This window comes from Arachis ipaensis, chromosome B03, assembly GCF_000816755.2.
Source record: "Arachis ipaensis cultivar K30076 chromosome B03, Araip1.1, whole genome shotgun sequence".
Classification (NCBI taxonomy): domain Eukaryota; kingdom Viridiplantae; phylum Streptophyta; class Magnoliopsida; order Fabales; family Fabaceae; genus Arachis; species Arachis ipaensis.
In genome coordinates, this window is record NC_029787.2 from 26,044,906 (window position 1) to 26,055,289 (window position 10,384).

A 10,384-nucleotide genomic window follows, 5' to 3' on the forward strand; every position below is an offset into this window, starting at 1 on the left:
GGCAGGTACCCGCAGGGGCGGGTTAAGGTTCAACGTTTTACTACCTGCAGGTAGAAGCGGGGCGGGTTCTTTGCGGGTTGTTGTACGGCAGAGCGGGGTCGGGTTAGCAAAAACCTGCCCCTACCCGCCCCGTTGCCAACCCTATACTGCAGGTTCTTCCTCCAAAGATTTAGCTCCTCCTATTTTACCTCCTCATATTCCAACTGTTGAGATTGTACACCCTGCCAATTCTTCCCTTATATCAACCTCTTCCAATTCCCATCTCTCAAATCTTCATCCTTTCTCAGTCCAACCTTCCACCAACTCCTCATTAAATGTTTCTGGTGCTACTCCAATTCAAGCGATAGAAACTAAACCCTCAGGAGCTCCTGTTTTTTGCCAAACCCCCACCCCCCAGGTCACTCAAAACCAACATAGTATGGTTACCAAGTCAAAATCTGGCATTTACAAACCAAAAGTATTAAGTGCTACTTTCTCTTTCCATTATCTTTTCCAAAACCAACATCCTTGAAACATGCCTTGAATTCTTCCCACTGGTTAGGGGCCATGCAAAAAGAATATAATGCCTTAATGAAACATCACATTTGGCTTCTCACAACACCTCCTCCCAACGCCACAGTCATTGGATGAAGTGGGTGTATGTCGTGAAAAGAGCTCCGGACAATACAATAAAAAAATATAAGGCAAGACTAGTAGCTAATGGATGTCACCAAGTTAAAAATTTGGATTTTAACTAGATTTTTAGTCCTGTTATAAGATCATCTACCATTAGGACTATGATTTCTATTGCTGTGACAAAAAGCTGGCCTCTGCGGCAGTTCGATTTCAATGATGCCTTTCTAAATGGCACATTGGATGCGGATGTTTATATGATGCAACCACCAAGTTTTGCTTCCTCTAACTCTACTTTAGTATGTAAGTTAGATAGGACATTCTATGGCTTGAAGCAAGCACCTCATGCTTGGTTTTCTGCTCTTAGCTCCACCCTTTTTCATTATGGTTTTACTAATACTAAGGCTAATAACTCTTTATTTGTTCGAATCACTAACACTTCTACTATCTACCTCTTAGTTTATGTTGTAATGCATCTGAAATAAAAACTCTCATTCAATCTCTTCACAATAAATTCTCTCTTAAGGATTTAGGCGGCCTGCATTACTTTCTTGGTTTAGAATTCAATAAATTACCTAATGGTGACCTACACATATCTCAGTCAAAATATATTCTGGATCTATTACACAGAGCTCAGATGCATGAATCAAAAATTGTACCTACCCCTATGTTATCTACTCTAAAACTCGTCTCCCAAGGCTCACCAGAGTTTGCGGATCCAACTAAATATCATTCACTGATTGGAGGCTTTCAATATGCTACTTGAAATTGCCTTTTTTGTAAATAGGATTAGCCAATTCATGCAGAATCCCAAGAAGAATCATTGGAAAGCTCTAAAGCACATACCCAAATATCTCTCAGGTACGTATCATCATCATGGTTTAGTATATTCTAAATCTACTGATCTTCGTATTCTGGTGTTTGCAGATGTTGATTGGGCTAGTGACTTAGAGGATAGAAGAAGTACCAGTGGTTATTGTGTCTACCTAGACTGTAATCCCATCTTTTGGTGAAGTAGGAAATATAATGTAGTGAGTCGATCCTCCACTGAAGCAGAATTCAGGTGCTTGGCAGATGCAAGGCTGATGTTCTCTGGGTGCAGAAGTTGTTATAGGAACTTGGCATACCACAAACTATCTCCCCAACCATCTTCTGCGATAATTTGAGTGTTGTTATGCTTGCTGCCAATTCAGTTATTCATAATCGCAGCAAACATTTTGAAATTGATTTGCATTTTGTGCAAGATAGAGTTGCAAAACGCTAACTTTTTGTGGTTCATATTCCTTCTGATTCTCAGGTAGCTGATGTGCTGACCAAGCCCCTCTCAGCAACTCTCTTTCATAAATTTTGAACCAAACTTAGGGTGGTTTCCAATTTCACACTAACTTTTAGGGGGGATGTGAAGAGTACCACTTCTAATATAGGGCCTCAAACTGATACAGTCAAGGAGTAGTTAGAGCCTCACCTTTCTTGATCTTGGTTCTTGTAATATATACCCTCTGATGTATCTATAAATAACACTCTTGGCTACTAAAAGAGAATAAAAATCAATTACATTTTCTCTCTACTCTTTGATTCTCTACTATCTAATTCTCTAGTCACACATCACTGCTGCATAATCACACATAGTGTACACGTAGCATAGTCGATATTATATAATCATATTTCTTTCATTTTCAGCCATTAATAATAATACATACAACACACATCCATATCTTTATATATATCATCGCAATCAATAATATATGGCAAAGACTATTCAAAATGAACATTTTTGTTCCGACCTTTAAACAATGTAATCTTAGGTCCTCCATATTTTCCAAGTTATTGACGTAAGATTAATGGTAAGCCAAGTAACAAAATAACAATAATAAATTTGAAATTAGGTAAGTAACAAAATGTTTTATTTTATTAATTACATATAATAAAAGATATTTTAAAAAAATTGGACATCAAATTACTTTTATATCCCTTTTAGATAGATAGATAGATAGATAGATAGATAAGGATCTAGAGATAAAATTTTAATTCACGCATAATAAAAAACTCCATGTAATAGAAACTACTTTGCACTTCAACTCCACTAACACTCTTCATTAGAAATGACAAAATAGGTCGAACTCATCAAACTGCCAAAAATTGTCAAATAGATTAAGATTTTGAACTCGTCAAAATAAAAAAGCCCACCAAACCCTCAGCTTGGGTGGGAGTAGGGCAAGTTGGACCAGCGGGCAATCGCTTTATTTTTTCTTTTGTTTTTTAATGAAAAAATAATAGAAAACCTAAAAATCAATTCCGTAATTCTCTTCTCAATTCAAGCCTCTCTGCCTTCTCTTAACTCATTCTCCGACAACGCCACATCTCCTCCTCTGCACCGACATCAAAGCAATCGTAGATTTGCCATCGTTGTTCGTCGCTCGTCGTCGATTGTTTGCTCACCTTTACACACTGCCTTTGGGTTCTGGATTGTTATGCTTCTAAGTACTGCTGCTCACTGATTATGATAAAAATTATAATTATGTTGTTCTACTTCTTGTTTCAGTTATATTCTACTCGCTGATTATGCTAAAAAACTTTTGATTTTGCAAAAGACTCTCATTATGTGAATTGTATTCTGATGATCAATTTTGATTGTGGAAAAAAAAAGAATGAATACCCAACCCGACCCTTGACAATTACCTCGAAAGGATTATGAGGCCCCCAACAAAAAAAAACCTAACTCGGCCCCTGAACTTTACTTTTATGGGACTGATTAGCCCCTGTGAAAACAAAAAACAAAAAAAAAACACTACTACATGGGCTAATCAGTCCCATAAAAGTAATCAGGAGCTGGGTTAGGTATTTTTTTTTTGTTAAATGCCTCGTTGTCTTTCGAGGTAATTGTCAGGGGCCGTTTAGAGTTTTTCTCAAAAAATAGTGTCTATATTTAGGATTTTATTGAATTAATCTTAGTTAAGCAATTAGTTACATTATAATTTAGCTTTACAAAAAGGGCTAAAAGAGCGAGCTAGCCCGCTGTCCCCCTGTTAGACGAGATGGTTTAGAAATTCTAGTTCGTTTGACTTTGATGGGTCAACCTACCCCACCCGTTTTGGGCAGGCTTGGGTAGGACAGGACGGGTGGGCGCTTTGTGACTTTTACCCTTCATGGTTTGAAAGTAGGGGTGACGAGTAGGGATAACAAAAAAATCTGAACCTGTGAAAATTACCTGTGATGGGGAGGAAAATGGAGACCCACTAAGTCTCCACGGGGATGGAGTCGCGTCCCTACTAATAAACAGAGAAGGGGTGGGCACTGAGGTACCCTCCCTATGGGGACCCGCTGAATCTCCACTTAAGTGAAACTACTTAAATGCCTTTTATAGTTTTATATATATATAAGATGCATAGCAAGTAAGGAAGAAAAACGTTAGTTTTGAACTCTCATACGGTTGCACACTTGCACTCTCTTATCTACCCACCCCTCTCTCTCTCTCTCTCTCTCTCTCTCCAACCATGCTTGGCCTCTCTCCCTCTGCTCTCCATCGTCGACACCATCTACGACGTCACCGACTCCAACTACGCCACCGCCATACTCTTTTGTCGTAAGTGTCGCTGAGGTCTCCTCGTCCCTCCCATGCAAGCTTCGCCATCGTAGAAGGTGAAGATCTGTCGTCGCGGAAGGTGAATCCACAACCCATAAACTCTGCTCACTCTCCAGTCCCTTCCTCTATCCCTCTCTCTTGCGATTTTGCCCATCGCCTCTGAAGATCTTCCATCATCTCTTTCACGAACGTCGTTGTCTCCCTCGCTAAACTTGTCGTCGACAAAGACCTTTTAGGTTCATCTTCCTCTTCCTCTTCTCCTGGAACTGTTATTGAACCTTGTGTTGTTATTGTGTTACTGTTAATGTGAAAATTTTACTTTCTGAGTGTTGTTGGTAGTTAGGGTTAATGTAAAAATTTCACTTTCTAAGTCTTGTTATTATGTTGTTGTTAATAGATCTTATACTTTTATGAATGATGAATGAATTTGCTATGTTTTTATGTATGAATTGTTTTGTTTTGTTTCAATTCTTTCAAAAACCTTCATCATTTACAAGGGAAGGTGAAACACAAGGTGCAGTAGCAGTGCTGCCAGCAACGGTTGAGTCTCAACAGGAAGCTAATGCTAGTTTAAAAATACCAACACCAACGAACTCAAGTAGCACAATCACAAACTGAAAGCTCAACTCCTTATGGTTGTGGAATTAAAAGAAAATTAACTTCTGATGTGATGAATCATTTCAAAAGACAAAGAATTGATGGCAAGTGAAAAGTTATTTGTAACTATTGCAAGTCAAAGCTCTTAGGTGGCCTTAAGCAAGGGAGTTCACACTTGTATGATCGCTTCAAATCTTGCAAGTTTTGCTAATATTACTATTATTATCAAGTCCGATATTTGTCAATATAAGTAATTATCAGTATTTTTTGATGAGTTTAGAGTTGTTAATGCTTCATCAAATATCTTTCATCCTTAAGTTACTAATGTCATTTATATTAGTAATTCATATATATTTAACCTTATATACATTATTACTTGTGTAATAATATATTTAATTTTCATAATTATTCATTTAAGATATTTATAATTTAAACCGCTGATTCAATAGTTCCTGAACTTGACACCTAGCCACTATATTACCATTAATTATTATCATTACCATTAGTTCCATTCACTTGGCGGAAGCCTCTAAGTGAACAAAAGAAAAGAAAATGGAAATGTGGTTTATATGCATATGTACATATATATAATTATGACACATGTTTCATCAATTTATTAACCATGACACCTAATACTTAACACCACAAATCCTCATATATCACCATCGGCCTTAATTATTTTCATTTTCCTTCCTTCATCACCGTATGAACTTGAAAGAAAAGAGGGAGAGACTGAGAGTGTGCTTGAGAAGAACCGTGACCTCCCATGAGCTTTTGCCTTCGATTTCTTGTGATCCGTAACTCCAATTAAAAATCTAATATGATAAGTATTTGTATCTTCCTCCTCTACATGGTAACGTCACTTTTGTTCACTACAAGACACACGTCGAATAGCGGCAATTTTTTATGGATTTGCCGCAATTTTAGATACCAGCAGTTCCAGAAGCGTTGTGATTTAGGGGGTGGATATTTGATTTTGCAGTGGTTCTAAGAAACCGCTGACACAACCGATACAAAACCAAGGATTAGCGTTGTTTGATTTAGCGGCGGTTTAAAACCACCGCTATTGCAATGAGCGGATTTAAAAAATAAATGGCAGCAATTACAAAACCACCACAAACTTATGTGCATTTTCAAAAAAAAATTTGCAACAGTTTTGAACCGCTGCAATTTCATAAACAAACTTAAAGAAAAAAAAAACTAACTAATCTTAATAATTTATACCATTTTTCTTTATTATAACCTATTTTCTTTACATCATGTTTATCAAATTTGAGATATTGATATAAAAAATACTAAATACAAAATATTAAACTCATAGATTAATCCAAAATGTTAGCTAAAAAAACACTTATTTGTAAAATAAAAAAACATGATATTCGAGCACTACTTATGCACATACTAGCATATATATATAGGGGAAAAATAAAACTAAGGTAGTAAAAATAGGCATCTTAAAAAAAATCCTAAATATTAAAGTCCCGTTGAAAGTCATCACTAACAAATATAAACCACGAAACATATTTCATTTGGAATATAAACAAGTTAATTTTAGGGATAAGTATTGTTTTGGTCCCTCACGTTGAGGGTTGGAATCAAACCCGTCCCTGGTGTATATTTTTATTTAAAATCATCCTTAATGTTGTATTTGATTTTAAAATTGTCCTTTTAAATATTTTATTTTTTTAAATGACAAAAATACCCCTTTTTTTCACCATTTCATTCTTCTTGTTCTTCTTCCTCCAGGAGAACAAATTCTGTTCTTGTTCTTCTTCTTCCAGAAGAAGAAATTCTTCCATTAACAAACTCAAAACTTCAAATCTTAATACAATTAACAAAATCCAATTACAAGAATTAAAAATACTCAAATTCATCTCCAATTACAAAAATAAAAAAATTATCATTTTAATTATCAAGAACAATCAAATACAAGAAAAAAAGAACAAAAATTAGAGAGAAACACAAAATTCAAAAACAAAAATACAACAGTAATCCAAAAATCCAAAAGTCCAGAAATAAGAATAAAAACAAAACCAATAATAAAAATTAGGAAATTAGGGATTATGATGAACAACATCAAATTCTCCAAATCTAACAACAACAACATATTTAATTTCTTTTTAAAACAGAAAGAATGAAACTTTATCTTATAAAAATCATGGAGGTCGCCGTTGTTGCTCTTGGAGATCGCCATCGGAGTGGAGGTCGTCGTTGGCCGCTGCTGCACTTGGAGATCACTGCACCGTCGAGGTGAAGGTCGTCATTGGCCGCTGCTGTGCTTGGAGGTCACTAAGCCGTTGGGTGGAGGTTGCTGCGCCGTCGGAGTGGAGCGCCGTGCCGTCAGGGTGGAGGTCGCCGCCATCAGGGTGGAGGTCGCCGTCGAGGTGAAGTGTGTGTGGCGGTTGTCTGTAATGGAGAAGAAGAAGAAGAAGAAGGAGGTGGTGTGTGATGGTTGTGTGTGAAGAAGAAAAAGAAGAGTGATTGTTGTGTGTGAAGAAGAAGAAGGAGAAGGAGCTGCGCTATGTGTTTTGTGTTGTAACGGTGGAGTGAAGAAGATAAGGTTTGAAGTTAGAGAGGTGAGAGAATACAAGGGTAAAATGGTCAAAAAGGATGATTTTAATACCAAATATAACATTAAGGACGATTTTAAATCAAAATATACGTCAGGGACGAGTTCGATTCCGACCCTTAACGTGAGGGACCAAAACAATATTTATCCCTTAATTTTATAACTACATCTAATTAAATTTTTCTTTTTTTTATACTCTCTCTTTCTTGTTTTTTCTCCATTTTCTTCAATTAAAAATTTTTTGTTATCAATTTTCAAACTATTAAACTAACTTAATTGAACTTAATCATTAAAATAATTTAGTCGTGTAACATCACCGCCAACAAAATACCGGAGAGAAATATAGACAGTAATTACAACTTGCAACGCTACAAACCAAATTTCACAAATCAAACTTATTCAAATACTCTTGTAGAACTTGCTTTGATAATTTTAACAACTTGCGGCTATAAAGTATCATCACCTAAAAGCATAACACAGATCCAATTTATCTGATCCTTCATTGACATGTGAATAGGAACCATGCTGACTAACCAGAAAATGAAGCAAATGAGGCAGAATCCATGATGTCTAAACAAAAAGGGAATGATGTTTCTTTCCCTCTTACCTATTGTCAAGTGTAATCTTATAACATTTAACATCTTTCGCATGCTTTTTTTTGTCCCACTTAAAGAGCGTGAGAAATCACACTTTATAACAACAATCGACAAAAAAAATTGAGAAAATCTATTTTTTGAAATAACTGAAATTTACCTGGAAAACCCTGAATTATAACTCATTCAATCACACTTTGCAACAGATGCTAAGTATCTTCCAGCCATGAAGAAAGTATGCAAGTGAATAAGAGACCAGATGACCCTCAATATAAAGTTATAAAAAAAATAACAAAAAGGAAAGGAAAGGAAAAGAAAAAAAAAAGAAATAACTTTGGAATATACAAGTTTCTAGTATGCTAGTTAATGTTCAATACGTCAAAAAACACAGAACTAAAGGAATACGTAAGCTTGTTATATCATTTGAGTTAACTGGAACTACGGCACGGACGATAAATGCCAAAACAATAAAAGATGCAAGTATGAAAGGGTATATTGCTAGGGTAAAGAGTGAAGAGTGAAAATTGCTTTTTATAGAATTAAAAAAAATTCACCAATAAAAATTTATATGTTCATTCTAAATTAAAGAAATCTTCACTCTTTACCCAATTCTACTCTAAATTCCCGAATGAAACATAAGTACATTTGACACCATTTACATTCGATATATAACAAATCATAATAGAGTTAACTAGGAAAACAAATATATCCCAAGTCCTACGATGAATTCAAGAGTATCATAAGCTTCTTTAATCCTCTCAATCTGTAAAAAGAAGTCAACAAGAGTAATAGATTTTCCATTTTCTAATATTCTTGGAGCTCAAGAAATGAAAACTAGAAGCCAACATGCAAGATATCGAAGACAATAATTTCAGAGATATACTTAGGCAAAATAGGAGGTAGTAGATTTTCAAGCTAAACTTTGATAAGCCTTTTACTTTAAAGTAAGGGACCATTCGTCTCACAATTTCTATGGAGTCTCTGACAATATGAAATCTAAACAACTTAAAAGAGTTTTCTGAACTGAGAAAACAATATTTTGATTCTCCTTCTCACAAATCAATCTAAAGCTCAAGTATAGGAATATTGGATAGTAGCAATAGCAAGTTATAAAATGATCAAAACAGAACGCAGAAAGAATAACAAAATAAATTATGCTTGATACAAAATCTGCCAGAGGACTCAACAAGTGAAAACAACACATGGCAGCCACCAAGAGTTAAATCAAGCAGTGAAATCTAACAGTAAATCCTAATAATAACCTTAAGCAGCCTTCTTACTTTTCTTAGCCCTCACTTTCTTTTTCAAATCATCTTCTTCTGACTTCAATAGAGATTGTTTCTTCTTGATATTCTTCCCCTTCTTTCCTAAATCTCCATCCTTAGCAGATAATTCACTATTCTGACTCTTCTCGATGGAATTTTCCTTCATCACTTTTGCAGATTTATTCAGTTTACCACTTTTCTTAACAGATTTTTTCAATTCTTTGACACTGCTCAACTCACTCAATGCCCCTTTCTTCCTCTTCTTATTCGCCAATTCTCCACTACCTTTTCCAGCATCCTTTAAATCTTCCTCCATAACAACACCACCACCATCATCCTCACTACCTGCCACATATTCAACATTATCCTCACCAACTTCGCTATCCATGTATCTAACTTCATGAATCCTTCCCTTCTTCTTCTTCTTCTTCACTGCCTTCGCGCCACTATCGTCTTCGCCCTCTTCCTCCTCCTCCTCCATCGTCTGCTTCTCTTTCTCTGCCTCCTCAACCTTACTTCCCTCAATCCTCAACTTCACCTCCGGAATAGCCTGGAAGACAGGCAGCGCCAGCGACTCGTAAAGCTTAACATGCAAGGACCTCACATTCGCCCACTTCTTCAGCACAACCTCAACAACCCCCTCAATGACAGCCATTATATTCTCAACAATCTGCTCACTCTCCATGGAAACCTTGGCAACCTTCACAACACAATAAGTCCCCATTCCAAGAAACAGAAGCGCCGACGAACACGCCTTATCCACCTGCTCCTTCCAATTCTTCTTAGTCAAGTCCACCTACACTGCCTTCTTCTTCTTAAAGAATTTCTTCCCCAACAGCCTGGGCATCAAAGGCACCACTCTCTTATCAGCGAAAAAAGATCATATGAATCACAGAGCTTCCGCTTTGCCTCGAAAGGGCGGTAATCGGAGGCCAGCTTCGACAACCTGAGGACCTTGGAAACGGCGACGTTATTGGCCTTGATCTTCTTTTGAGCTTCTTGTTTAGTGAGTTTGGATTTGGACCTGTCGTCGATGATGAGGCAAGTCTCGTTGAAGGGAGAGAGGAGAGAGTGGGGTAAAGGGACCTTGTAAGGGTTAATGCGGGATTTGTGAGGGATGGTTTTCAGAGTGACGACTAAGTAAATGAATTCTTTGTCAGTGTCG

The 10,384-nt window shown here is 36.5% G+C and overlaps 1 long non-coding RNA gene and 1 pseudogene across 1 annotated transcript in view; both read right to left on the reverse strand.

Annotated features, from left to right (window-relative positions):
- LOC110270053 overlaps positions 1 to 420 on the reverse strand; it is a 1,133-nt gene extending 713 nt beyond the window's left edge. The window contains exon 1 of the long non-coding RNA XR_002359053.1: positions 148 to 420. This is a non-coding gene — a long non-coding RNA (uncharacterized LOC110270053). The remainder of the gene's footprint in view (positions 1 to 147) is intronic.
- LOC107632855 lies at positions 8,979 to 10,383 on the reverse strand (annotated as a pseudogene).